Source organism: Falco punctatus, assembly GCF_963210335.1.
Source record: "Falco punctatus genome assembly, chromosome: 4".
Lineage (NCBI taxonomy): Eukaryota > Metazoa > Chordata > Aves > Falconiformes > Falconidae > Falco > Falco punctatus.
The window spans coordinates 84291788-84319722 of record NC_137583.1 but is presented as its reverse complement, the minus strand read 5'-3'; the positions used below and the strand labels follow the sequence as shown (position 1 = coordinate 84319722).

The 27935-nt window shown below is 38.7% G+C and overlaps 1 long non-coding RNA gene across 6 annotated transcripts in view; it reads right to left on the bottom strand.

The window, feature by feature from the left end:
• The window catches only part of LOC308062934, a 109325-nt gene extending 81390 nt beyond the window's left edge, over positions 1-27935 (bottom strand). For 5 of the 6 annotated variants that reach the window (XR_013927754.1, XR_013927755.1, XR_013927756.1 and 2 more), the window contains exon 1: positions 156-27935. This is a non-coding gene — a long non-coding RNA (uncharacterized lncRNA). The remainder of the gene's footprint in view (positions 1-155) is intronic. The other variant, XR_013927759.1, reaches the window with a different exon arrangement.

Sequence of the window (27935 nt, the reverse complement as noted above, 5' to 3'; positions counted from 1 at the left end):
CACTTAGCAGCAACGCACAGCTGAGTGAGGAGCACATGGTTTAGGTAAACACACTCTGTTCTTGACCTTTTCTCCTTTCCTCCCACCCTGTCAAGAGAGAACAGCTTTCCCATGAGCCTGCGCACATACCTTCTTAGGTTTCTTCGCACACATACCTTCTTGGGTTTCTTCGAAGTGGGATGAGATTAACAACTCCTTGGGAAGAGACAAGGAAAAATACCAGCCGCTGGTCCTTGCCTTAAATGACTCTCAGTTTCCAGGTTTCCCAATTTCTTTGTGCAGCCTGGGGGAAAAGAGCTGTGTCAGCCAGTTCTAGTTCCCTTTGTATGTGTAGGCGGAAAAAAACACCCTTTCACCATCCTTCTAACCTCTGATTAGGTACATTTTTTAAGCAAACGAGAAAATGAAAACCTTGTGTGCTCACTAATTGCTTTACAATTCCACCTCCCCATGAGAGCTGGAAAAATGGTTCCCTCGGGTATGGCTGCACCTGAGTGGGGCAGACACCTTCCACAGTGGGCGGTGGTGAGAAAAATCTAGCTGTCGCTCCTGCTAGAAATGCTGCTTTTTCAATGAAGGTGCAGACCATTCCTGGTGTTACAGTGCAGAGGCATCTCAGCTCCTTGCCATTTAATGGCACACTGCGGTGCTGTATTTCTGAATTAGTAACAGCTGAGACAGGACAGAAAAGGCAAATTAGTCCCCCACATAACATTAGTCCTCTGGTTGGGTTTGGGGAAATGTTCCGTCCCTTAAGTTTCACTTGTTTTTTTTTGGAAAGCAGAGGTTTAGGGGAGGAAGAGGAAGTTTCTTTTAAAATATAAGTAAAGGGCTACTTCCCAAGCTGGTGTCTGGGCAGCAGGTTGGTTGCAAGAGCAAGCTGCAGGTTCAGGGGCATTCTTCATGGAATCATCCAGGGGAAAAAAAGGGAGGAAGGCATCAGCCATCCTTCTTCCTACTGAGGCCAGAAAAATGGGGAGAAGTGCGCAAGTGCCTCTTAAGTCTTTTAGTTTGTGAAAATGACTGATTTTCACAAATTCTTCCTGTAAATCTAAGCTGTGTGAAAAGCAAACACTATGCAGCCCCAAAGGAGAAACTATTTTGCTATGTTCAGTTGACTCTAAAGACTTACTCCTAAAGTACTTCTGGACTCAGCAAGTGATCCAGCTGACAATGACCTACTAAATAATAAAGGCTATTGTTTAGAACTGCAGATGGCAATACCATGTTCCCAGCTAAACCCAGTGATCCTGCTTTTTCATCAGCTAATGGCTTGTTCAGCTATGGACAGCTGAACCAAATAGGAATACAAAGCTTTGCTGTTTTGTTCTGTTTGTGTTGTAGCTATGAAAATTGCCTGTGAAAAGACAATAAAATGGACAGTAAAGGGGTTGGATTTTTTTTCCCCCCCTAGGAAGACGATGTAGCAAATGGTATTCTGCAGGTTAGTGTGAGATACCAACCAGACTATTAAATTCCCGGGAGAAGTCCTAGAACAATTGTGGATATGTAAAGAAAATGTTAGTCCAATGTGGGTGATAACTATTGTTCTTGATAGTTCTGCTGCCAATAAATGTCTACAGACAATATGGGATATAGCTATTCAAATAACCCAGGATTATTCTAGTACAGAAAGTGTCATTTTATATTTGTTGCCAATGTATATATATAATATCTATTTTTTTAAAACTTACAGTATATATTTTTAAACAAAATAAACAAAGGAAAATGGTATTTTCCACTGGAATCTTGCATGGATTTTATTTTGCTTTTATAAGACAAAGACAAGAGGAAGATAGCCACAGGGTGAAAGATCGTGGTTCTGTTAATACCAGGGAAATGAGCAATGCCTTTATGCACATTTTTCTTCATTTAAAAATTCTCTGTGTTAAAAAGATGAATGTACACTCCTTTTAGCATGTTCATAAGCAAAAGTAATTTGCTTATATTGCTTTCAGAAACAGAATGAACTCACTATTGAGAAGAGGGCTGTCTGTGGAGCTTGCTGGGGAAGCCAGGCCTCCTCACAAGAATATGCTCTCGAATTTTCTCTTTTCTTTTGGTTAGAGAATCGTTAAAGTAAGTTTGAAAAGGCAAATCTTTGTTTGAAAGGGTCAGTCAAAACTCACACAAGCTTCTGAACCTTCAGTAGGAAGAAATAATACTGCTGATGATTGGTTTTAATTGAACATTCATTTCAATTTTCTCAAATCAAATTGTTATTTGTGATCCCTTCAGTACAAATTGGCAAGGAATACAGCCTATATCTTAAATCCTAAACTTGTCATTAGGTTTTTAATTTAAAACTAAATAGCAGGAGTTACTATACTGACTGGAAAGTCGATTTACATATCCATTCTAAATCCCAGGTTTTAAAATGTAAATTAACTAGCCTGCCAGGAATAAGGATGGCAGCACAATAGTCCCAAGACAGCAGACAAAGATGACGTGCATTCAGCTCCACTCCACAACTTCAGAGCTTTAAACATTACGTTTGTGGTAAATGCAGAACAAAATCTAAAATACAGCCTTGTCAAATGCAATACCCTGAGAACAAAGGGAATCGGGAGTGACAGGGGGGAAGTGAATAAGCAATGACTGCTTGGTATGTCTCGCTACAATGACGTTATCAGGCAATGGGTTCAAAAATAAGCAAAAATACCTTTTCACACAGTGAGGAACTGGGGAATGTGTTGTTACAGGATATTGTCCAAGACAAAAGCATAAATCGGTGCGAAAGGCGATTAATCAAATTTATGGAAAAAAGTGCCTCGTGGATGTGGTGGTTTGTGTACAGCCACCAGCTTTGTATAACTCAGAGTCAGATACTGAAAAATGCAGCAAGGAGAAATGTCCTGCACTCGCTCTGTTTCTCACACTCACCCCTGGAGACTATGGTGCTGGAGCGGGCAGGCGCCTGCTCTCACCCCGACTCTCCCACCACTCTTACAAACCCAGGACTTGCACAGTCCATGCATCCCAGCAGGCTCCTTTCTAGCACCCTGCCTCCCTTCTGCTCCAGCCCAGGCAATAGCTCATCAACTTATTCAGCAACAGCCATGGCCCCTCTCCTGGTCCGTGGCCTCTAGTGCCAAGAGCAGCTGGTTGGGCTGAGCTGTGACCCTTCGGCCGGCTGCTTCTGGCAATGGGGTCACTGATGGGGGAGCACCATCCTAAACTTTAACCAGGGAGATGGTAACCTAGCCAGACTCCTCAGGGATGGGACTGGCCCATGGACCTTTCTTCTTTCAGGATCCAGCACAGTCCTATTTCATGCATCTGAGGGAAAAACATGAAGGAGAAGAGGGGTGGGGAGTGGGGGAAGGAGTGGTAGATACCAAATGAAATCTCAGACAAGAAAGCACATTTCTTAGTTCTACTCGCAAGTAGGAAATGCTATTATTAGTCTGAAACTATTTCATATAATACCACCCTCTATTCTTCATACAAAAGCCTCTATTGCTATTAATAAAGGAGTTAAAAAAAAAAACAAACAAACAACACAAGCTAATGGATGGTTTAATAATGCTGCTGATAAAACTAATTGTGTGTAACTGAAAAGCTCTCCCTAGGGTCCCATTTGCAGGAGGGTTAAATAGGATTATCCAATCTTCCAAAAAAAAAAAAAAAAAAAAAAAAAAACAGCGAAAGCCCTGAAGCTCTAGCAAGATGTCACAAAGCAAGAAGGAGTTGGGACATTTTGCTGAATAAATTACAGACCTTAGTCATTAGTGCCAGGGGATTATCTCATAGAAACGGAAATTTGAGTTAGCTCCATATGCCCTCAAGCATTGTTAAAAGTTTTAGGACAGAAGCTCCATTTTCACACATACAAATAAATCACTTTACCTGGAGGCCTCCAGGCAGCAAGGTGACAAGTGGCAGTCCCTATATTCTGCGTATCAAAGATACCAAACTACTGCAGAAAAGCTAAATGGGCCTTGCCCTTTCCTCGTTTTTTACTTGCCTATGAAAGGCCTGTATTGCTCCATGATGTGATGATGCAGCTGAGATGGGGACAACAACAGTGAGCTGTGCAGACTCGAACAGGAGCTGTCTTGTGCATATTTCCCACCATGGGTGCTGGTTAAGACTTCACATCGGTACATCAGTTGCACAGACCCCTTTGTGACCCATGCGGTCAGCCTGCCTTCCCGGGCTTGCTCATCCCTTCCAAACCTCTCGCCCCTCTGCCCAGAGGTGTCCTCTCCTTGACCTGTCTGGCAGCCATTCAGTGTGGATTCCCACCCCACCTGACATCTCAGCCACCCTCCCTTGCCCACCACTCTAGGTCCTGGTATTTTCTGAGACTCCCATTTTCTCTGATCTCCAACCCTCTGCACCAACACCCTCAGCTCTCCAGGGTTTCTACTACCCATAAAATACCTCTATGAGCTTCTCTCAAGCTCTCAACTGCCCCATGAACACCACCTCACAGCCTGTGGGTCCTTGCTGGGTTTTTACAAATCCTGCTGTTACCTGTCACTAGTCCCCTGGTGAGCTGTGTGCGATGCTCTCCCCTTAGAGCTACAGCGCCTGAGCCCAGCCCGCCATTTGGCTCTTTGCTCAGGAATAGATCCCAGGATCTGGCCCCTGATGAGGCTGAAAACAGCCTGGACACAGGCTGCCCCAGCCAAAAAATCTGCCCACACATAACTTTGAAGGCAGGCGAGAAGAATATATCTGGACAAAATTAAAAAGAAAACACAGAGATGTAATAGTCCTGTCCATTAACAGACAGAAGCCAAAGACAAAGGATGATTTTTACTCTAAGCAAAAGACACCTTCTCACAGGTTTCTGGTTTCTTGCTATTTTATACAACTTTTAATGAATTAAGCCAAGAAATTTAGCAGCAGCACATTAGTTAAGGCCAGTCTCCTGTTTTCAGCAGTGCCTGTAACCTCACGTGGCTTTTGTCCTTTTGAAAGACTTTTTACAACAAGCAGGATTTTACTTTGGAGATTGGATTGCATAAAGATAAGCACGGCTGTCACAGAAACTCAGAATACTTGAGTCTAGGTACAATGTTGATGGAGGTTCTGTGGGACTATTGTACTCCTGTGGAAATTCATGTCACGTTACTTCATCAGAGAAGGAAAATATAATAAAGTACAGGATGTGGAAGACACAGTAATTAAACCCACTACAAGATATTAACAGCCAATCAACACATTTCAAGCCCTCTTCACAGTTTATTTTTGTCTGGTCTAAAGTATGTCTGGAGAGGAGGGGAAGGTAACAGAGAGGGGGGTAAAAAGAGAGGTTATTATTACTTGGATGATTATTGTTGTTATCTATTTGTACTACATCAATGGCTTGTTTGAGGCTGAAGATCTACTGTGCAGTGATCTTCAGTAATGGAAACTGCCAAAAAACACAAGAAGCAAAGTGAGGCTAGAAAAACTTTTTCTCAAGGTCACTCAAAGGATATCTCTGGGATTCTTCCAAAGGCTAGTTCATGTCTTACCCATTGGGTATTGCTGCCTTTATAGTTATCTGGCTTATCATGAAAAAGTATGTTAAGAAATACTGGTCTTTTGGCTGCAGCAAGGCTCACAGGTTCTTCACAGGAAGCATTTAAAGGCTGTATACAGCAGGCATTTTTCCTCTTGTGTGTAAGGACACATATCCATCACCTAACCAAACTGTGGCGTCCTCTGCACATGGGATCTACTCATCTCACTGCACAATGAAGAAAGTACACTCTGCCTGACTGGTGGTGTACTCATGTGAGTAGCTGGTGATACCCCACCAAGTGCAGGTGTGGGATGGACCTTCAGAAGAGAGGAGCCACCCTGGATTGTAACTGCAGGCCATGAATTGTGATGAGCTTGTAGGAGATTGGCTATGTAGGAGATGCTTTTATTCACTTACAAGCAGACCTCTAAGACAGGATGTTTTTGCAGAAATCCTAACTGTTATAATTATTTTATTTCAGCCTTGGCAATGTACACATGACCAATAAAAATAAAAGCTGTGAAATGTCTTTAGCAGACAAAGACATTGATAGAGGAGTCCCTCTGTCTCTCTGTGTAATACCCAAATGCAAGTAAGACCCAAGACTGTGTGACACCTAGTCACCAAGGTTGTCTTGAGAAAAGACAACATTTAAATAATCCAAGAGTCTTTTCTAGGTAATGTCAGATGCATCTCCAGAATGGGCAGCAATGATAACTTTGACTACATTTTATTAATTGAAATATTATTCCATATTTCACTATATAATTGGATCATGCCCAAAGCGAACAGCTTTCTTGTAACCATATAATTTCAGATGAGTTCTCTCTAGCAGACTGGTTCTTTCAAAATGGATACCACTGAATATAGGAAAATAACATCCCAGGCTAGTTAATCTAAATGAGAAATCTTGAACCCGGACCCTCCTACAAGCCTCCAGAAAAGGTACTGGCTTTGCATACATTTTTTTCCCTCAAGTCCAATTATTTTTGTCCTCAGGGATACCTATTAACTTAGAACACTGCTGCTAGCTCCAACTTTTTCTTGTTAAGGCCGAAGGGACTCATTAAAAGATGTATATAAGTTAAGGATGCTCTGGCCCTTCATTATGTGCAGTAATAATAATTTTCACTGTACATATTAAAAGACCTTAGTTATATAGCCACATTCACCTATATTCTGCTAGTTTTATGTTATCAAGCATTACACTTTTAGGACTGTAGTCTTGCAAATGCTGACAAAAAACCCCTACAAAAGTCACACTGTTTCCCTATACTTACCTGTGCTAAATGGCCTATGCCACAAATCATGATTTTTTCTTTTTTTAGAAAAGGAACTTAAAATTCCAAATTCTTTCTCTTCCCATCCCCACTCCTTTTCTGTGCACCAGAAGGACACAGCATTTGGTATATAGTACACAGGAACATTTTTGTGGGCGGTACTTTTTGAAAAACTGTCAGCACATGAGTAAGATTATAATGAGCACAAAAGTGCTTACACAAACACTAAAAGGAAGCCAGCATAGCACCGAGTAAAAGGCAGAGAAATAATTGCTGAGGTTAGTTATAGAGTTCCTGTATGATGTTATTAGTTATGGCCCACCAAAATTCTGCAAAACAACTTGACTTAAAAGGAAATAAACATTAATGCCAGCCATTGTCTCAAGTCACAGACTAATAAAAAACAGACTGTCTCTTCATCATTCTGGGGTTATTTCTTTTTTCTCTGTTTCATTTAGTGGAAGATGCCTCACAGTTTCCATGCATGAATGCAATAATAAAAAAGTGTGAATTCCTTTTTCTAGCCTTATTTGGTTCCTATACAATTCCAGAAAATATTCCTCTGTGTCTAGTACTACCCTCAAGAAAATCAATAATATCTGAGCACAATACAGTAATCAAAATCTGCTTGCATAATCTTGCCTGTGCTTCTATTTGTAATCAGCTTAATTAATGAAGGAGAGAGGGTCATAGGAAAGTCAAAAATGTTTAAGTACCTACAAAATACCTACAGACATTAAAGTGATGACATCCAACATCTCAGCCTTCAAAATTATCTTTTACTATTCTTTTTTTGTCTTTTAATAATGGTTTGCTGTTTCCTTCTTCACTGTCACATTAACATCAAGACTCATTAAGACTACTTTAAAGGCAATACATAATACTATAACCCTGTCTTTGTCTTTCATTATTCTTCTATTACATCCACACCTCCTTCCACCTCTTTGTACATCTTGGATATTGGTGTAAACAATGAAAAAGCCGTACAGTGGAGATTTGTAGCCTGATGCTGATAGGACGCAGCTGAAGGTCAGGAGATAACTTAGACCAATGTATTCAAAGGGATTTATTACTGTTCTATTTGTAGTAACAACTGATCCAGAAACAGGCAGCATCACTACTGTTATGCTAGGCATTGCATAAAGTCAGAGCAAAAAGCGGTTGTCAAGATGTCCTTGAAACAACTACAGAATTCAACTGTAAAGGGCACAGAGATACTTTCCATCTATGCAGAAAAGGTCACAGGCATCCACTGTTACGACTGTCATAGTCCCTTTGATCATGACTGTTATTTTAGTACCATTACCCATCTAATTCTGCAACAGCAGTTTGAGTACCATGGACCTAGCTTGTCCTCAAACAAGGACTGTACATACATGAATATTCATGACCCACTGCACAGGATAAGTCAAGTGATTGGCATGAAAGGAAGGAACAGAAACTCATGCATTCTAGTCCCAGTCATTGTCCCACCCATTTCTTACACTGGCTCCTCCTGTGATGTTGAACATATGACAGTCAGTATTTCCTGAGTGAAGGTTCAGACTGACCCAACTATCTTGTTTCAAGCACTATCAGTTTGTCTGCTCCCATGACTCACTTGTCAGAGCTCACATAACTGTCAGTATAAGTTATCAGGAACAACAAAAGCAACCTCTTTCCAGAACTGCCTGCTTCACTAAGTGCTGTGAGCTACTTCTTGGAGACCTGGAGTCCAAACGTGCATCTCACTATCTTGCAGCAAGTTGAATTGTTTTCATGGTCACCACCTTCTATTGGAAGAAACGTCTTCCCTCAGATAGGTACTAGATCTTTAACTCACCCAGGAAGATGGAGTAGTGCTTTCACTTTACAGATCCTTTGGAGGGACCCAGGGTGCTCCAGCACAGAGATTTGTTGCTCGGTTGTGTAAGGAATGCCCTCCAGCTATTTACTTACCATGAAGCTGCACTTCATTCAAGGCAAGTCAAAATAAAATTCAAAGGAAAGAACACATTCATGTAACTCCAAAGCAGGCAACACAGTTGCACTTATTTACACAAGGGAGCTGCAAATTAAAATAAAAAAAAAAAATAAAAAAATCAGTGTGCTTAACAGACTTAATAAATCAGAAATATCTCTCTGTACCCCTTATAAAACTCTGGTCTGCTGTCATATCTTACCAAGGTGTTGTATGCCCCAAATTCCTGCTGTTAGAGAGTTGATCATTACATAGATCTCATCAGAAAGCACACCTGTGTCATGTTGCATTTAATAGCCAGTCTCCTCTTCAATGCCTCTCAAGAGATCTGGATAGGTTTAACTTTACTCTTTAAAACTCAAAGAGGACATTTCCAGTTGACCAGCTAAATGAGTCATTAAAGGGTCAGTGCTCACAGGTGCATGGCCCCTCTCTCTCCTTTGCAATTCTCTGACAAATATCTGAAATTTACTAACCTGAAAGAAAACCTGTCCCTCGTTTTCCTAAATTAGTTCTCTACTGATTCAGTAAGTTGAACTGGCTACCTTCAGTACCAGAGTACATAAGCTGTCTTGTGAAATCCCACCTTGGATCAGTTTCTTGGCCAAGAGGTGTCTGGTCATTCTGAATTAAAATAAGTACAGTGTCATTTTCTTGGGGAAAGCAACAAGGGAAAAGAGAAAAAGTGGTTAGGGTGATAAACAATCTCTTTCTTTTAAGGTTGGCACAATGTATGCTGGTACAGGTATTGTGACATGAAATCTTAAGCACTCAACTGGAAAACCTTGGCTTGGCTGCCTACAGCTGAGCGCCCTGCCACTTTAGCAGGGTTTGAAGCAGCAGCTGCCCAAACAAAACAGGAGAAGCAATGCTTCACTGGGCATCTCAGCCTTGCAGGACACAAAGTGAGCATACTGAATTGGGAAGGTTAAGGAAGGAGCTACAGCCCTCCTAGGACAGTACCATAAAACTGTGGCTGATTCATTCAATACCAGAACATACCCTCAAAATTTTCCATTTCTTGAACTTTCTGCTTATGAAACAGATATAAAAGTTTGCTTATCAAACTCACATGACTAGTAATTATAGGTCAGATGCATATAATCTGTGTATATAAGCCCAGCATCAGTGATTTCAATATATACTAAATGAAGCTTGGATCCAAGGTTTTCAAAGTGGTCATAAATATACAGAAATGATATAGCACACAGTGCCCCCCCCCCCCCCCCCCCCGCCCCCCCTGGCTTTTAAAATATTTTTTAAAGTCTTGTGGCAAGTGTGCTTCAATTTTACATCAGTGACAAAAAAAGCTAGCCACTTGCTTTGCCATCCAAACCAGAAGTAGGCTTTGCAGAGCTCTGGAAGCTGTGATGATTGCATTGGAATTTTATTGCAAAAGCCAGCAGGTATTTGGAGACACATTATAAATGGCTTGCTGGTTTTGTTAAGCTGCTTTTATATGGTTAGCTTCTTCTGGGACACATACATCTGTGACATAGCCTAGGTAACTAACTGCAAAGTGTCCATTTGATGTCAGCAGCAAAATGCCAAGAGCAGAGTAAACCAGATAAGATTTAAAAGCAATGCCCCTGAGGGCAAAGCACACTAATTACTTTTCAGTAACTCTATTTGTTCCACTTTGAGCTCTTTTCCTTCCTAAATATTCACTGATCATAACCTTAAAGCGATGGGATCTTTTTCACTTTCCTTACTTTTATATTGTAAAATTAGCTGAAAATATGTTTAAAATGGTAATGAAAAAATACTGGTGTTTACTTACCTGCCTGAAGTGTATAGTGTACACTATAGTGTATAGGTTCTCATGAAGGATGAAACGAAGTCCAGTATGAGCAGAAAATATTGACACCACTTGTTGTGCTTTTGACACCTGGGCCTCAGACCGAGCCTTTTGCAATACAGATGGATTATACCTCAGATGCTCACCATCTCTAGATGTTTAATTCATTCTGTGATGGCATTTGCAGACACTGAATATAAGGAGGAAACACTTCTCTCAGGTGCCTTTGAGGAAAGAAAAATCCCTAAGAAATGCAGACCAATTTTGCAGACATGTTCAGTTTGGCATAATTTTAATATCCTGGTTTAGGAAGGAGCATCACCTACCTCTTTATGGACTTTGTAATTTTACACCATAACAGACCATAACAGTAACAGTTGTTCATTCTCAAGTCAGCTGAGGGATGCCTAACTGTGCACATGCCATATGGCCCTGGTAAGACTTTCCAGCCTGATTAAAATGGAAAGTAAGAGAGAACACACTGTTTGTATATTCTTTATTCTAAATAGGGGTGTAAAGTTGTTTAGACAGAGAACAAAAATTTCCTAAGCACTGGAGGCTGTGTTATTTTATATTGTAACTAAGCCAAATGACCTCAACAGAGTTTTCACTGTTCATATCTGCAATGAATTTGACTCTCTTAGGCAAGTGTCTTTTTCCTTCTTTTAATAAAACCCACAAGTAACTTAAATGACCGAGTCAGATTCCACCTCTCAGAGTGCTAACTTACCATTTACTAGTGTTAACTGAGCAACACAGGTATAAAATGCTACAAGCTCATAATATTAGTATATTATGTTCAGAGACTACTGTGCATGTTTTAAGACATCTAAACCCACACCTGCCTCACCTATGGTGGTTAAACCTTCCAGCTACCTCCTGTTAAGGTCTCGGTAGCAGCTCAGCCCAGCCTCAGCCCTTTAGCTTTGCCATGTTAAAAGTGTCTCCATCATTCCTCTGTTTCTAAAAATAATTCTGCTTTGCCCTATGAGCAAAGTAGGGCAGGATATCTCTCCTGTAGTATGAAGATCTTCACACTTACCTCCAAAACACACAATGGAAAATACATAATTAAGAAGCTGAATACCGCAGATGCCTATAGCAAGGAGGCAGAATCATGGTGGGAGATCCAGATTAAAACAATTCAGAATTCCAGTAACAACTACTCAGTTCAGGATGATGTTGACTGGGCCATACATTTCCTTGTGCACAAGTTTATTTTTCTTTTCTTTCTTTCTTTCATGCTAAACAGGAGGTAACACTGACTACAATACCATGAACTTGTTTAGAAGGAGCAAGTAAAAAACTGTCTAAAACTTCAAAATTGCCACAGATCTTTAGAATACTGCTGTTAACTCTCTTAAACTTTTTATTTTAGACTGCTTGGGTCAAATATTTATGTTCTTGACATGTTACTGTTTGACTGTGTGTTTCTTCACATAAAGATCCATTTACTCCATTTTCCCATATTTTTTATAACTTCTAAATTTTTTCTTAATTTTTACAAGGATTTTCATTATATTATATTTACATTGCTGCATTTATTACACAAACCAAGGTGATAAATACCTTTTTATTCACACAATTAAGTGTAAATGATACTTTAGTACAAACAGAATTTGAAAAAATTGGTGAACTGGTTGAATGTACATTCTTTGTTAGAAAATATAGTTTTAGTAATGATCACTACACTCTTTATGATTAGCTTTTACACATTGGTTATGTGAAAGGAAGTAAAGAAACTGAAGGTAATTAAGGAATGGTGAAATTATGATGGAAAATTTTCTGTCACGTATTCTCTGTTGGTCCAGTTTAATAAGATGATTATTAGCAGGACCCTTATCAACAATAACATACAGCTGGTTGTTTCTCATTACTCTAGTGAATGAAACATCACATCAAATGAAACAATGTGAAAGGTGTCAATACAGTAATAGTAGCAAAGACTAATTGCAGCTACAGTGTAACTAAAATAAAGGGTTATTTGTTCCTTTATTTATTCTCGCTATTTTAGTCAGATAGCTTTTAAATCTAACTGGTAGTCATTAAATGTAGATAGAAAACCAAGTCTCTTTCTGCACTTTCTCATTTGAAAAATGCTGTAGCAGAGCAGAGTAACATCACAAAACATGAATCAGAATGACTAAAAGCGCCTGAATCCTGTACAATGCTTTTAAAATATGGCTGGTACTCTCTGAAGAGGTGGAATGAGAGCAGCAGAGGTGACGGAAATGCATTTCAGAACTGATAGACTTGGATATCATGTTTTTAGATGACATTTTATTCAGTAACTTGCTTATTCTTAGGATTTTTGCATTGTGTTATCACGGAGCTTTTATCTGGCTGCTGAGCTGCCAGTACAGGTTACAAGCTACACATGATCTGTAGTCGTACGGCACTTTGTCAGACTCACTGAACTGAGGAGTCAGTATTAGTATGTTAAGTAATAACACAAATTTGGTGCTAGCGATGAAATTTTGCTGCATCTGAAAGCAAAGCCTAGCCAATTACTGTGTGGTCAGTTCCCCAAGTGCGAGGAGCCTTGCCTTCTTTTTCAGCTATAGAGTACATTGAAACTACAGTCATACCCTCATAAGTGCTCTGAGCCACAGATGTTTTATGGGACCTCTCAAGATAGAGACAGTGGAGACTACCTTTTATCTGTTGATGTTGAAATGAAAGCATACACTTCTGGCACCATCAAAGACAAAAAGCCAACTCCTGCTGCTCAGCATGTCTGCTTTGTGCTGCTCTCTGCATCAGCTTCTTATTTCAGAGGAAACAAATTAGGAAGTAATAAATACATCTTCTACAATGAATTAGGTACATTTAACACTTTGTTTCTTATATACAATTCAACATGATTAAATTAACTCCAGAATCTTTTGCTTTTAATAAGAAAAGAACTGTCATTTCAAATAAAACAGTACTTGAAAAGAGACTATTTTGAAAGCTTTCTATGTATGCATTTCAATACCGCTTGCAGCATTTGTTATGATTAAGAAGTCTGGCTGATGACCATGATTTTTAGAGGACTAATCAATGCCTCATATTCAATGTATATATATGTATGTATGTGTGCATATGTAAGTTGAATATTACTGAATAAATAATCCAAAAACAGGTATTGAAAAAGTGTTTATAACTTGGATCAGACCCATTGGGACCAGCACCAGAAAAAAAATTTTGTTTCCACAACAACAATCTGCTTCTTAAGGCACAGAGAAGTACTTACTAAAACAAAAGCAAATGAGAAAGAGACTTTCTCAGTGCATAAGACACAGGTGGTCTAAGTGCTTACCAAAAGCCAGATTTTAACATAGTTATAATGCTGCTACAAACTATGGATCAACCCTTCCAATTTCGAAGAATTCATGTCGACTTTCAATAAGTGAGGAATAAATCTCATAGGATTTTTTCCTTTTCTTTCCTTCTCTAAGAAAGGAATTTAAGAATTATTATTTTTAATAATTCCTAACAAGGAAGCCATGGCTTTGGAGTGTCCTTGCCCCCAGCCTACAATGGAAATGCAAAGCCAGAAGGTCATGCTTTGTTTTACACTGCAAGTAAACTCAGATTAACAGAGGCTCTTGAACACACTAACCAGGGTGATGAATTTTGCTGCTTCCTTTGTCAGCTTTGGCTCCATCTCTGAACAGAGACACTGCGAGCACAAGAGTTACGTCCCATGAAGAGGCAGGAGGAGAGAGACACAGGTGACTTTGTCTAAAAGGTTATAGTCAGATCTTGGCAGTAAGTTGTTTTCCATATTAACTGGGGAGAACCTAAGGCACAGTTATCAACTCTCTAGAGTTGATAGAAGTTTATGATTTAGAAAATGTCAGTTTACATTTTCTTTTAGGAATTTCTGTTCAAGTGGTTGCGAAGGAAGGGGTACAAAATACATCTGAAGTACATACCTAAAAGCTCAGAAGCCAGAGAGTAAAAATAAAGCATATAAAATGTATTTTACAACCTGTTTTTCCCCAGATAATCTCATCTTTTCCTGAGGTTTGTTTTACAATTATGAAATTTTTGTGGTAGAGAGGTGTTAGTATAGACAACACTTGACACTTCTGGTATTCTTAAATATCTTAAGTTTCTGTTGAATACTGAGAAAAGATAGTGAAGCAACCACATAATTGTCAAGTAATCTTGGTGAACTGTCAGATACATTTTTAGAATTGATGAAGCAATGTGGGTGACACTTGCCTAGAGCCCACTGAAAACTTCTCTCAAGTGGAGACTACTGATCACCACAAAAAAATGGAAAAAAAAAATAAGACACAAGAACTCTGTCTGATAAATTAGAATATAATTGAAAATGAGAAATTTGTATGTAACAAAACCAGCCACTTTGGCAGCTATGTAGAAAGATAGATTTAAATTCAGCATTGAATTACTGGAGTGGAGTATCAGTTCAAGTAGCAGAAGTGAACGTGTAAGCAGAGAGATGAAGAGTTTTAATAAACTAACCCTTATTATAACAGGCACATTTTCATTAATAAGATTAAAGACTGAAGAGAGAATGATACATCTGGGCAAAAATAGAAACTTAATTTTAGAATCCTAAATCCAAATTAAGGTGTCATGAATGAAATTCTTAAGTCACAATAAAATAAAACAAAAAGCGCAAGATCTACTGAAGGTAATTTTTTTTGTTTTCTGCTGTGGTTACAGTGGCTTAAAAGATGGCTTCTTAATTTTGATTGATATAGTTTTATTAGATTAATACTATTTCCTTAATAGTATTTTAAAATAATTTATTACATTATATTAAGCTTTTAGTTACCTTTAGAAAAAATAAAAAATAAATCTGACTGGGCAAATTTGAAATCAGTATAATGATTTCCATAGTTCTAAGAGTTTTGATTCAAATTTTTTAAAGTCATGGATCATCTTGGTATAGTTTCATTATGAAAATTAAAATCATCAAATTGCCATGTAATACATTTTTATGTTTTAATGAAATGAAATGGATAATAACACAGTAGGCTCATGTGACAAAAGAAAAAGCTCTTTAGCATTCTTCATCCTCCCCAGTCTCCTTCTGATAAGCCAAGCTTTACAGATGAGAAATGAGCCCATTCCAGATGCCTAATGAGCCCCACAGTCCATTCAGTCATTGAGATGCTTGGCAAGGGTACCAATAGTGGAACCAGTTCTGACAGTGATTTTTTGCTTAACAGTGATATTAAGATGATTATAATGCAAAAGAATGGGCTGAGCACACACACACATATTTTAAATAGACCATTGAAAAGAGCTAGATGCAGCTTTAAGATGGATGATATAATTAATAAAAGCTTTTTTTACATAGAAATCTTCCAGTCTCCCAGTTATTAAAAAATTTTGAACAAAATTGGGAGAAAGTTAAGACAAATTTAGGAAAAACAACAAGGATGCATAAGAAAAACCCCTCCTGAAGTATCAGAATATTTTTTGACATTTTCTAAACAGAAAAAATTGGCTAATTTAGACATTCATTAAAGAAACACAACTTTCAAAAGTGGAAAATAAGTGAAAAAAAATGCAGGGTTTTGGGTTATTTTTGAAATAGCCAGAAAAGAGTATTTTGAGTATACCCAATGATTCTGTTTGATCAGTCGCTGAACCACAATAAGCCAACCGCAGAATGATTCATACAACTTCACTGGAAGAATTCTGGAATCCCAGAGCTAGAAGGCAGTCTATTGCATTCTGCATCAAGTATGTGGGTCTGGTCCTACTTTCGGGCTTTTAAATTTGCCAGGACATTGCAAAAGTGAGAGTTTTACCAGTGCAGTGTCAGAATACAGCTTGTATAGCTGTATTCTCTCACCCAATGCATTTAGAAGGAAAGGATAAGATTTTTCTCTAATGTCTGTAACACCTTCCCTTTCCAAGAACCAGCCCCAAGATAACCACTGCACCTCATTTCTATTTTTAAATCCTTTCCTGTAAAGGTTTACACAATGCACTGCAGCATGCAGTAAGTAGGGGTGATCAGGAAGGGTGATGCTGTCTCAGCTTGAGGGTCTGTATTACAGTATTGATCTAACTGCACAAGGTTAACACTGAGCCAGCCCTTCTGCTCATTACTCATTTTTCAGATCTTTAACTGTACCAGAATTTGTGTCTAAGCTGAAACCAATCCCTATGACTTATGCTGTAGAAATTGCTTACAGTAACTATCACATCCCACACTTCTGAAGGAGAGTACATAAAGAGATCTTTGAATGCAGTGGATTCATCAAAATATGGTGATCCATTCTAAAGTGAAGACTGAGATTTTCAAGGCGGAATAATGATTTGAACTAGCTGGTTTTGAATGACCAATTTGAGACAACTTTAAAGGATTGTGTTTCAGAAAATATTATCTTAAAATTGGGCAATTTAAGTCTTCAGTCTGCCAAAAAGCTTGATCGGGATCAGTGGTTTGGGCCACTCTGGTAACATTACACTGGTGACATTTACTGTTCTTCATTGGCTTAAGCTGCAAGAAAGATCTAATTACTATTCTTTCAAGTTTTGACATATTCCTTCCCTTAACACCTAACAAATATAGAAGTTTAAGTATGTTTTCAGATAGGTTAAATTATTACCCGGTATTAAATTTCTAAATGGCACCATACTGACCATCATTTTGAAACCTTTTAGATCACTACTATCCTATTCTTGAGCATCTGATACATAATACAGCTATTCACAATTCTTCAAAGAATAGGGATTTAGATCTATCCTGTATTTTAGAGCTGGAAAACTGATTTACCTGAGGCTACATAGGAAGCCTGGAGCAGAGGAGTGCACCGGAGTTCTCCCGTTTCCCTGTCAGCCTAGAGCCTGGAATAGTCTTTGTCTCCCTGTTCTGCTCTTACAGAATTGGAAAGAGAATGGCACGGTTTGTTTCATTATTTCGTTACGACATACAGACTGAATAGCTAGCCTTTGACAATTAGGATGTAGTGGATTTTTCCCTCTTCAGCAGATTTTTCGTTTATTCTAGAGAAGTGGCATAGTAATGGCAGAAAGATGCAGAAGACAATTTGCTTTTGCCTTTGACAAGCTCTGTGAGTTAGGCTAAATAGCAGGTTTTATTTTCCCCACTGCAGAATGGGTATTAACCAAATTACCAGTGTGTTAAGAAGATTCAGAGTGCAGTTTAGCTTAACTTCCACAGAAATCAAAGATCCTTAAAATGCTTTGCTCAATTGACCCTTTATCATCAGATCTGTAGTATTCACTACAATGGTCAAGTATTTATATGGCACTGTATATCAACCTTAAATTGTCATATTTCCAAGTATTTTATTTAATATAAAATTAATTTGTAACACCAGAATGAACATGTAAATAACCAATTCTTGCAGATGCATTCATACTGAGTTCATAAAACAAATCACAAATAAAATATCTGGGCATTATATAAAAGCCATTTTGCCTGATAAAAATCACTAGTTGTTAAATTAGCATGCTCCATTAAGCTTTCCAGCCTTCACTCTACATACATTTTATAGAGTGGTTGTCAAAAACTATGAAAAAAAGATTCTGTCTAGTTTGATTTGGTATGATTCTAACCAGATAAGTAGATATTGAAGCTACTGGTTTTAGGGAAGTTATGACTATCGCCAGTAACAATTTTTTTGGAAAACTTTACTTCTGCTTGATTACCTAAAAAGAATGCACTTAGAGTACTGCACTTATCCAAAGCATCACAATAGCAGCAGAAACCATTGAGTACCACATTTTCTTTTCCCTGATCTATTTTTCAGTTGCACCTCAATTAAAAAAAAAAAAGTTAATTTAAAAGATACTGTCAGTCTCCTCACTTCCTACTTGCATTGGTTTTCCTACCAGGAAAATACTCAACTGTGTTAAAAAGGAACTTAACTAAAAAGTTGATGCATCTCCTACTGATAGTTGCTCAGTTTTATTGTAATACAGTGTATTTTAATATATTACTATGGCAAGAGAAGTCAGAACACCTGGGTGAGCTGGACTTGCAGGAGAAAATGTGTGGGTTTATTATCAGTAGCAACCTACCAGTAAGCACGAACCCACTGCTGAGGAGGCTGTGCAATCTCCACTTTTAAAATGCCACAAACCTGGCTGGTCCCACCCTGGCACAAAGGAACAGGGTAGATGACCTTTTCAGATCTCTTCCAATCCTGTTTTTCCATAATCCTATGATTTCTTGGTGTATGAATTTGTAAAATGTATTGACTGGCCTTTTAGATTTTAAGATGAGCAAAGACACTTGAGAGAATATCCACTTGCCTCCAAACCAAGAACTACATTTTTGTTTTCCAAAAATATCCCATCTGTATTCATCACATGACCATGAAATTACAGTGGTTTGGAAAAGGCTGAAATCTAAAGCACTTTCCCAGCTAATTCAAGAGAAGCAGTAGTTTAGACAGGAGAGAGGAAAGATTGTTTCCATAACATCATTTCAAGAGAACTTTATAGCAGCTTGTCCAGATGAGATATTAAGCAAAAGGAATCAGGTGTCATAATATGCTCTTTTATGTTAGCACATTGGCTCTATTTTTGAAGAGTGAGAGGTTACATCTGGCTGTTCCCTTGGACTACTGTCTCTATACCCATGCATCTGCTGCTTCTTAGATGTCTAACTGCTACATTGCTGGCTCCTTTGGGACAAGAATATTATTATAGATACAAAATATGAAATATCTAGTATAGTATCTGATTGCCTTGATGGATCCATAACTGGATTTCCTAGATGCTACAGTAACGCAAAACCCAGCAACAATAAGATACAAGGAAGACTAGCTCCCCAGTAATGCAGCTGATAATTAAGGGAAGTTTGCACATTTTAAGCAAGTTTCCTAATCTTGCATAATTTGTATATTTATTATCTTCTCTGATAACCTTATTACACATCTTTCTTCATCTTATTATAGATCAGATAATCTTTATGCAGTGAGACAGTGCTAATATTGTACCATTATGGGGTGGGTTGTGACTAGAACTGACACAGACAGACAAGCATGAAGAATTTGAAAAGCTCTATTGCATTCTTTAGTGACATTTTGCTCTCATGTAAGATTTCCTATGTATGTAGCTTCCTACCATTTCTGATCAGTTAGTTGGCTTCTTGTCACTGGAAGATGGTGGGCTAGTCTCAGTTATCCATGCGTAAATTAGTTCTTGGCACTCCCACACAGACACAAAATGAGGAGAGAAAGTCGTGTTGCATTCCCCAGGAACACCCGTTCCTGCAGACACGTTATACTCATTCTGCATACTGGTCTGAACAGACTATCAGTGAGCTCTGGAAGACAGGTCAAAACTGAGGTCTGAGGACCACAGTAAACAGCTTGTTTCTCCAACAAGATGGACATCTGTACAACATCTGCACAAGTCCATCTGTGTGAGAGAGACAGATTTATGAATGGTTCTACCTTTTCCAGAGTGCCTATGCATAATAAGACCAAAATTAAATTAAAATAAAATGAAATAAAATAAAACCTAAAACCCAAAACCCACTCCCCCAATCCCCCTAAAACAAATGCAGAAAAAACCCTGTCAAAATCCAACTCTATAGCATTTAAGTTTTTATATGGAGAGACAATGACTCAGAAGAGCAAGCTGCAGCTACTCAATAGCAAAGACTTCATGTACCAGCCTCAATGCAACTCAGGAAAGGTTTCTCAAGTTGCAGAAACTTTTTTGGTCAAAACAACCGAGCTATCACAGAAAGATACTATTTGTCTTCTAGTTTGGACATTCAGGTGAGAAGCAAGAAACCTTGGGTTCAAAGCCAGAGGTGTTATAATTCAGACCAGGAAATCTGAGTCATATTGGCTGTTTCATGCCTTCATGACCCATAGAATCATAGAACCATTTAGGCTGGAAAAGACCTTTGAGATCATCGAGTCCAATCATTAACCCAGCACTGCCAAGTCTATCACTAAACCGTGCCACTAAGGACTACATCTATGCTTTTTTTAAACACCTCCAGGGATGGTGATTCCACCATCACCCTGGGCAGCCTCTTCCAACGCTTGACCACCCTTTCAGTGAAGAAATTTTTCCTAATATCCAATCCTCCCCTGTGTAACTTGAGGTCATTTCCATTTCTTTACAACCAAAGTCTTTTGTACTCTGGGTTAGATCTCATAATTCAGTATTTCAGAAGTGGGCAAGAAACCTTAGGAAGGTTTTGGTTTCATCTTGTTACTGAGCAGTACATTTATTAGAACTGCCATGTAATTCTATAAGGCAGACGTCACATTTTATCTCTAGCAGGAGTAAAAGCAAAGATGGGAACATGAACAACTTGGCAGTGCAAGATTCAGGTCTAGGTGATGTACGTGCCCACTGCTGTGTGATACTGAAGAGCCTGAACAAGAGTTTTTAATGAAAACCCTAACTGCAGTGTCTGCAGTATGTTGCAGATCAATTGATGGCCTCTGGCATACCACATAACAACAACTATTCTCCCACAATTTAATGCAAAATGCCAAATTCACCTGTGTTCTTCAGGTTTGCTGCTGATGGTAGATTTTCTTGCCAGTTAGATTACCAAAGACACTGCATGAAGCAGTATATTATTTTAATGGATTCTGCAACACATTAATGATATCTCTTCAACTGCATATAGAGGTTGTTTTCTGCTCATGCTCTACTTTGTTAAATTAGTCATTTTATAACCACAGTAAACCACAAAGGCATACTTCAACTTATTTTCTTCCTTTCAGGTGCCTGATATACAATTTACCCTGTTACCTAGAGTAAATTGCTTTCAGTGGAGTGTTTCTGCAGTGCTGAAATTAAAGCCTTAATTGTTTTTAGTATGTAGCTTGGTTTCTGAGACTTCTAGTGATGAATGCAGGCTAGATGAAAGACCAGTTGTTCGAAGTCACATTGCTATGTTGCATTTCATGCTCAGAAAAAAGCTGGATGCTTTGAAGCCAACATTTCACTCCTGAAATCACACTGACACAGCTTGTCTAAAATTTTCGTGGCTTCCTAGCCATTAGAGCAAAAAAGGAAATTGATACAGAGAAAGTAATTCCCTCTTTTCCATCTACATTCAAATGTTAGAACATAAGCCCATAATCATAGGTCACTTAGAAGCTAAAATCAATACAGTGCTAACTAAGCAAAATTTGAACACCTAAACTCTAAACCCAAATCAGAATAAATTACAGTTTTCCCAGGCATCCTGACATCATTGAATCTGTGGGAAATCAGGAACCTCTTTAAGCTTAAAAATCTATGATGTGGTACTTTAGCTTGAACAATAGCATAGAATCATCTTGAAAGAAATGTCAGTAATGTGAAAAGACAGTGCTTAATTATTTGTACCACTCAGGTGAAAAATTCCTAACAAATTTCTGTGGTGGAGTATGCAGAAATATATATTGCCATGATAAAAGAGAGCAGACTAATCTCAAGTGTCTGTAAGTGTGCAAGGTGAAGAAGCAGGTAATTTTATTTCCTCATTTTGCTTCCTTGGCTTTTTCAGCAAAGCTGAAAAAGTCTCTCTCTTCAGGAACGATGAGAAACCAGAATGACAAGGTGACCCTGTATGAACACTCCTTTCATCTACTAAGTGCTACGATGAAAGACATCCTTTAACAAGATGGAGTCTTTCTGTCAATACCTAGGACCTGACTCAAAGCTCAACAAACATTTCTCAGGAGTCTAAATATATACAACGTTATGTTGCACTACTAAAAAAAGAAATTATCTTGCGTAATTAAGTGGATCATTCTGCTACTGATTTAAAGACAAAACCTCCTCAAATTAATAGAACAGTTCTCCCAATACAGTGGAAACTTTTCTGTAGGGAATGATATTCCTTACAAACCCTAAACTTTTCTCTAGATTCCGGTGTTTTGATTCCCCTGATTTGATAAAGCAGCAACAGCAAAAATAAACTTTACCAAAGAAAAGTAGATGAAAAAAATCTCACCAAAAACCCCCATTCATGCAACTTTCTTAGAAAGACTGTAGGGAAACTTGTAAATGAAGCCTTACAATAAGAACTTGGCAGAATTGGGGTTATTACACACTTTATATAGCTATTAGCAATAGCCTCTAAAACCAAGTCTGAAAACAAATGCAAAAAATTGATATTAATATGATTTTTCCTATAGCTAGTGAACAATATAGTAACTGTGTTTAGTTTAGCAGCAAACTGGATCTGTTAAATATGTTTCATTGATCCTAATGTTGAACAACATATCTTGCTCTGCATCTCAATAAGACACCATTGTAGATGAAAATGAACCTTACAATTTTATCATTTCCACTATAAATTTTTTTTAAAGGACAGCCCCTTTTTATGTGCCATTCTGTCTGGCACCAAATAGACTTCATATTTATCCACACAACTCTGATCATTAGTGCATAATCAACACAAAAGAAGTTGCCCTTTATTAGCATGGAACATAAACAACATTGATTCTCCATTTTCTTCTGCTGCTCTTCGATTTGCTTCTCTTTTATTACTATTCATTATTTTATTATAGCAATGAAATGTAATAAAATCTCCCCAAAGCATTCCTTATGACTTGTTTTCATCACCACCAGCTTGTTAATGGCGTGTCAGGAAAAGAAAGTAAACTTTCTCCTCCTCAACACTACACAGGGAATCCAAATACTATAATGAACCCCCAAAAATATTATCAGGAAGTGTCTATCACTACTCTTACAGTTTCAGTTAAAGACAGTTAATTCTGTTCATACAAGTTCTTGAGACTTAAAGAAGGAACTGCTCAGAAGCTTGTTTTCTTCTCATCAAATGCATGTCTGAAAAGAGCTAGGCATTTTGCAGCTGGCAAAACAACTAATTCCTAGATTAATCTCCATTTATTTTGAGCATTTTAATTCTTGCTGTGTGTTCTGAGAGTCAGACAGCTAACGGAACATCACGATTTCCCTATTTGCAAAATAAGCCTGGTATAACCTGCCTGATGGGGCTCTTCCAAGTTTACTACAGCGACCACAAGTGACAAGGCACTGTAGAAGAACTACAGGTCTGTGCTTTGCAGGAGACCAAAATCATGATTTCTCTTGGCTTAAAAGCAGCTCCATGAATCACAGCACTTTGTGCAATCCTGAAATGAAAAATGCTACATAAAAAAGCTATTATTATGGGTTTCGCCTCAAAGATGTTAAAAGCTCATATTTCTTTTGGATAAAGGTGGTTATGAGATTTTAGCTGTAATGCAACAGAAAATGCCTTGCACTCTGTTGAACTTAATATCTGTTGGTTGGTATTGGCATAGCTTCCTCATAAACCACAGTTCCTCCAGAAGATTTATTTGATCAGTGAGAAGTTTGAAATGTGCAATGACACATATAAGTGGACCTATGTATACCACACTGGGACTTCAGCAACATATACCAACATTTTCTAGGGACAATACAAGATTTTGACCTTTACCAATACTCCTGAAGTATTATTTCAAGTACTGGTCATTAATGAAATGTATTTTTACATTACTGAGTTTATGTATAGGCACCAAACCCATGGAACTTCATGAGGACTCCACATCCCATGAGTGTTTGCCAACATACAGACTCAAAGGAAAACAAGACAACACCACACTGATATTAAGCACACATTGATTTTGACATGTCATTTTAGTCCCATTAATTTTTGCCACAAAAGTTATTGGAACAGACTTTTTTGTTTAGACAAAACAATAATGTCCACATTTTTCTTCTGGGCTTACTGATATATGAAGGCTCTGAAGTGCAGCTAAGCAAAGTAAAGGTGTATTTTCTAGGAGGCTGTAAAACTGTCAGTTCTAACTGTGATGTTTCTGAAACAGTCTTGCTACCTGATGTTAACCTCTCACAAACCGTCACTGTGTTCTGTATGATCTGACTTGCTTTATTGATACCACTCTCCACAGAGTGTTTTGGTTAAGCATTACCAGTCAAGGAGATCTAAATAGTCAATTCTTTGCTTTTTAATGCAACACTTCCACATACCTTAGTACTTCACCCAGAAAAATTCTTTTTTGAACTTTTATGAAATTTATGGTGACTAATTTCAATAGCTGTAGATTTGAATTCAGAGTTACAGAAATAAGTGTAATCCCATGCCCTGGCTCTAAAGAAGATCTCTGAGACTCCCAGGTGCCTGGGCATGAGCTGGGGCCCTGGCACCCATGGAGCTGGGGCCGGGAGCCCTGGCTTTGCCAACACACCTGTCTCCCATCCCAGCTGCTGCAGCACACCAGGGCTTGCAAGCCACACCATCAGCCCTTTGCTGTCAAGGTAAACATGAACCTTTAAAAAAAAAAAATAATGAAAAAACAGGCACGCAATGGCACACACTTTTCTTCTAGCGCCTAAGTGCAAGCCTGGCCATTCTGCAAAGGGATTTCACTACCAGGAGGAGGTGAGATCTGGAAAACAAGCTGTGTATTCATACAGCCACTTTCCTCCTCCCAAGCCTGCTTCATTGCACAAGAGCTGTTCCTACACACATTGCTTGCAAACAGTTTGAAGATAGTCAGATAGGCTGCACGCTATATTAATATCTTGGCATTGCAAACTAAAGCAAAAGCTCCAAGACTCGAGGAATGCAGAAGCTGCTGCCCCATTCTTCAGGCGTTGTCTCACTGTTAAATGAACAGCACTGACCCATGGAGAAAAAAGTCTGGAGGTAGAAGGATGAACCTGGAAGTCCTGCAGAAGAAGGACTTCTTGTATGGTTTGTGAGATGTCAAAAATAAGCAAATGTATCACTTGCTGATATCATCCTGAGCTAACAGAAATCCACAGCAGGGTTCCTGTATAAATACCACAGGACTTGACACCAGCTCCTTGTCCCTGCACAATGGCCTCTGCCTTAAGCAGTGTCAGACAGCATCAGTTACAAAGAAATGCCACTAATTAAAAACCTGTCCTAGAGCACTAATTGATGTGGAAATATTCGTGTCTGAGGGGAGCTGTGGGCTGGGTGATGTGGTACTGGTGTAGCCCATCACCAACCAGGTGGTCCTGGGCAGCAGCAGATTATGGGCACTGGGCAGGACTGGCCACTGACTCGGTAGGAGGTGGGGAGTGACCTGAAAGCTACTGCTGGCCTGGGACCCCCTGCACCACTGTCCTCTGGAGTTAGTATTTCTGCAGCAGCATAGATTATTTTAAAATGAAGGGATTGGAATTATGTGCTCAAAACCAGTAATACCACAGTCACTGTAATCAGAAGACTTTTGAAACTTTTCTGTGCAAGGTGTGTACCCATGCCAAGCTAGAGCACTATAAACTATACGCTATAAACTCCCTCTGCCCTTCCCGTGCCATTGCCTCTGCCGTAAGCGAGGCTTTCTGATGACTCAATTTAAATGCAAGGTAAGGTAGCAGCTGAGACTGAAATTTCGCTTATGTTTTATTATTCAAAAGAATTCCATAATTGATCTCTTAGGGGATTGGGAAAGCAGGGATTATCTATTTCTGAGGTGATGCAGGGTGTGCAAAGGTCCTAGAGATTTGTCCATGCTATAGCTTTGTTTTGCTGCTTCTTCATATGGTGATGCAAAGCTTTTAAATACCAGACCCTGCAAAATGATCTCCCCAGTGGCAGTGTCTCTCCCAGGTTACAAAGGTAATGCTGGCATTGCTGCAGGGCCTTCTGTGGGCTGTACTTTTTTCCAGTCCTTGTGAACACTTTGTATTTTAGTCCCCTTCGCTGCTCAGCTCCCCCAGGAGTTTCAAAAATTATCTCACAATAAAGTTTTTTCTTGCACAGATTCAGCATCAGATCTTTAAGTAACATGCACCCGCCTTTGTGAAAGAAAATATCACCTTTTGCTTACCAGTGTTTTCTTGCAAATATTAAGACTAGTGGCTGCTTGCTGCAGAATTTAGTATTTATGACTTCTGTTGGAAAACCATTTAATTTTCCTATAGGACTCACTTCCATTCATGAGGGGCACACTAATATCTCTTTTGAAAATAAAGCTGTAAGTAAGCTAAACATATTTATAATACATTAAAAATACTCCTTTCTGGGTACAGCACAGGGAATCTGTTGATATGAAGTTGAGCACAAGGATCAGTTGAGACACAGAAACTGGGACACTTTCTCTGGTTACCAAAGCCACCCTCTTTTTTATTCAAGTGGTGAAACAAGAGTTCATTGTATATCTGTTGCAGGATCAGTAGCATATTTTAGAGGTAGATATAAATTCATACATATCAGTCAGTTTCTAGCCATAAAAGTGACTTTTAGAAGAATAGTTATCTTAAATCAGCCTGTTGCTCAACGTTCATTAACAACAAAGAATGCTGATATCCCTATCCCCTTTGCATCTCAGTTCCTTTTATATCACCAGATCTTCCTTTCTTTTCCACCCTTATAATTATCCCTCAGATTTCTGGTCAACCTGTTATTCTGGCATGATGAACATAATTTACTTCTTATCTGTCCACAATACTGCACTGACTCTGCAGTATTGTGGAGAGCAACAGCAAGAAAAAGGTGACCAGGGGAAAAGAGGATGAAAGTGTGGTCCCGGTGAGATGACTCATGTGTGGCCAGCAGCCCTGCCTGTGAGAACGGACTGACCTGGCAGGAGTGGAAAAGTGAAAGATATGACTTTCTCTTCTGAGGGACATTTCTTTTTAATGAAGCATGACGTCATTCTCCCTCTTCTTCCCCTCCTTACATTTCTACCAGCACAACCTTTCAATTTAGTTTTTCATTCACAAAATATTTCCTTTCCCATAGTCAATATTTCTGGGTAGTTAATGTTTCAATATCTTTTAGCTGTGCAGTGAGATTTCCTTAGATGTGGTCCTTTAGCACCCCTGCAAGGAAACTCTGGAGTGTCGTATCTCCAGAGTTACATCTATTACCATTTTTATTATTTTCTGGTCACAGGTATTGTGCATGTTTCCTGGCCGTTTTCTATTTCTGGGCAGTGAGCTAACATACTTCTTCAATCTCAGCTTAACTCCACTTTGAGAACAAGTCTTATTAGATAATCAAAGCTTGAACTGCACAGGAAAAGGAGGTGAAAAGGAGGAAGCTGAATAGAAGAAGGGGGAAACCACACAAGAAATATGAAGGAAGAAGTTACAAAATAAAAAGGTGAGCATAAGTATGAAATCGAAATGTGAAAAACCTTCAGTATGTTTTGATTTTCAATGGAATAAGAACATAGATCTGACCTTCAAAGCCTACTGACACATCCTATTGAAATGCTAGACCCTCTGCACTCCAAGACAGGAGGCACATGGAAACGCCATTTCTAAGTGATTTTCCAGTACATGACAAATGCTGTTAAAGTTACACTGCAAAATCACTTTGCATGTACTTCTGCTGCTTCGATAAACAGGCTACTGAGTTCAAAAGAGTGATGACTGGGCAGTCTGTAAAGTTTGAAACTTTATGAGGAAGAAGTGTTTAGATTACATTGTATTGCATCATAAACTTCCTTAATTATTGTTAAAAAAAAAAAAAAA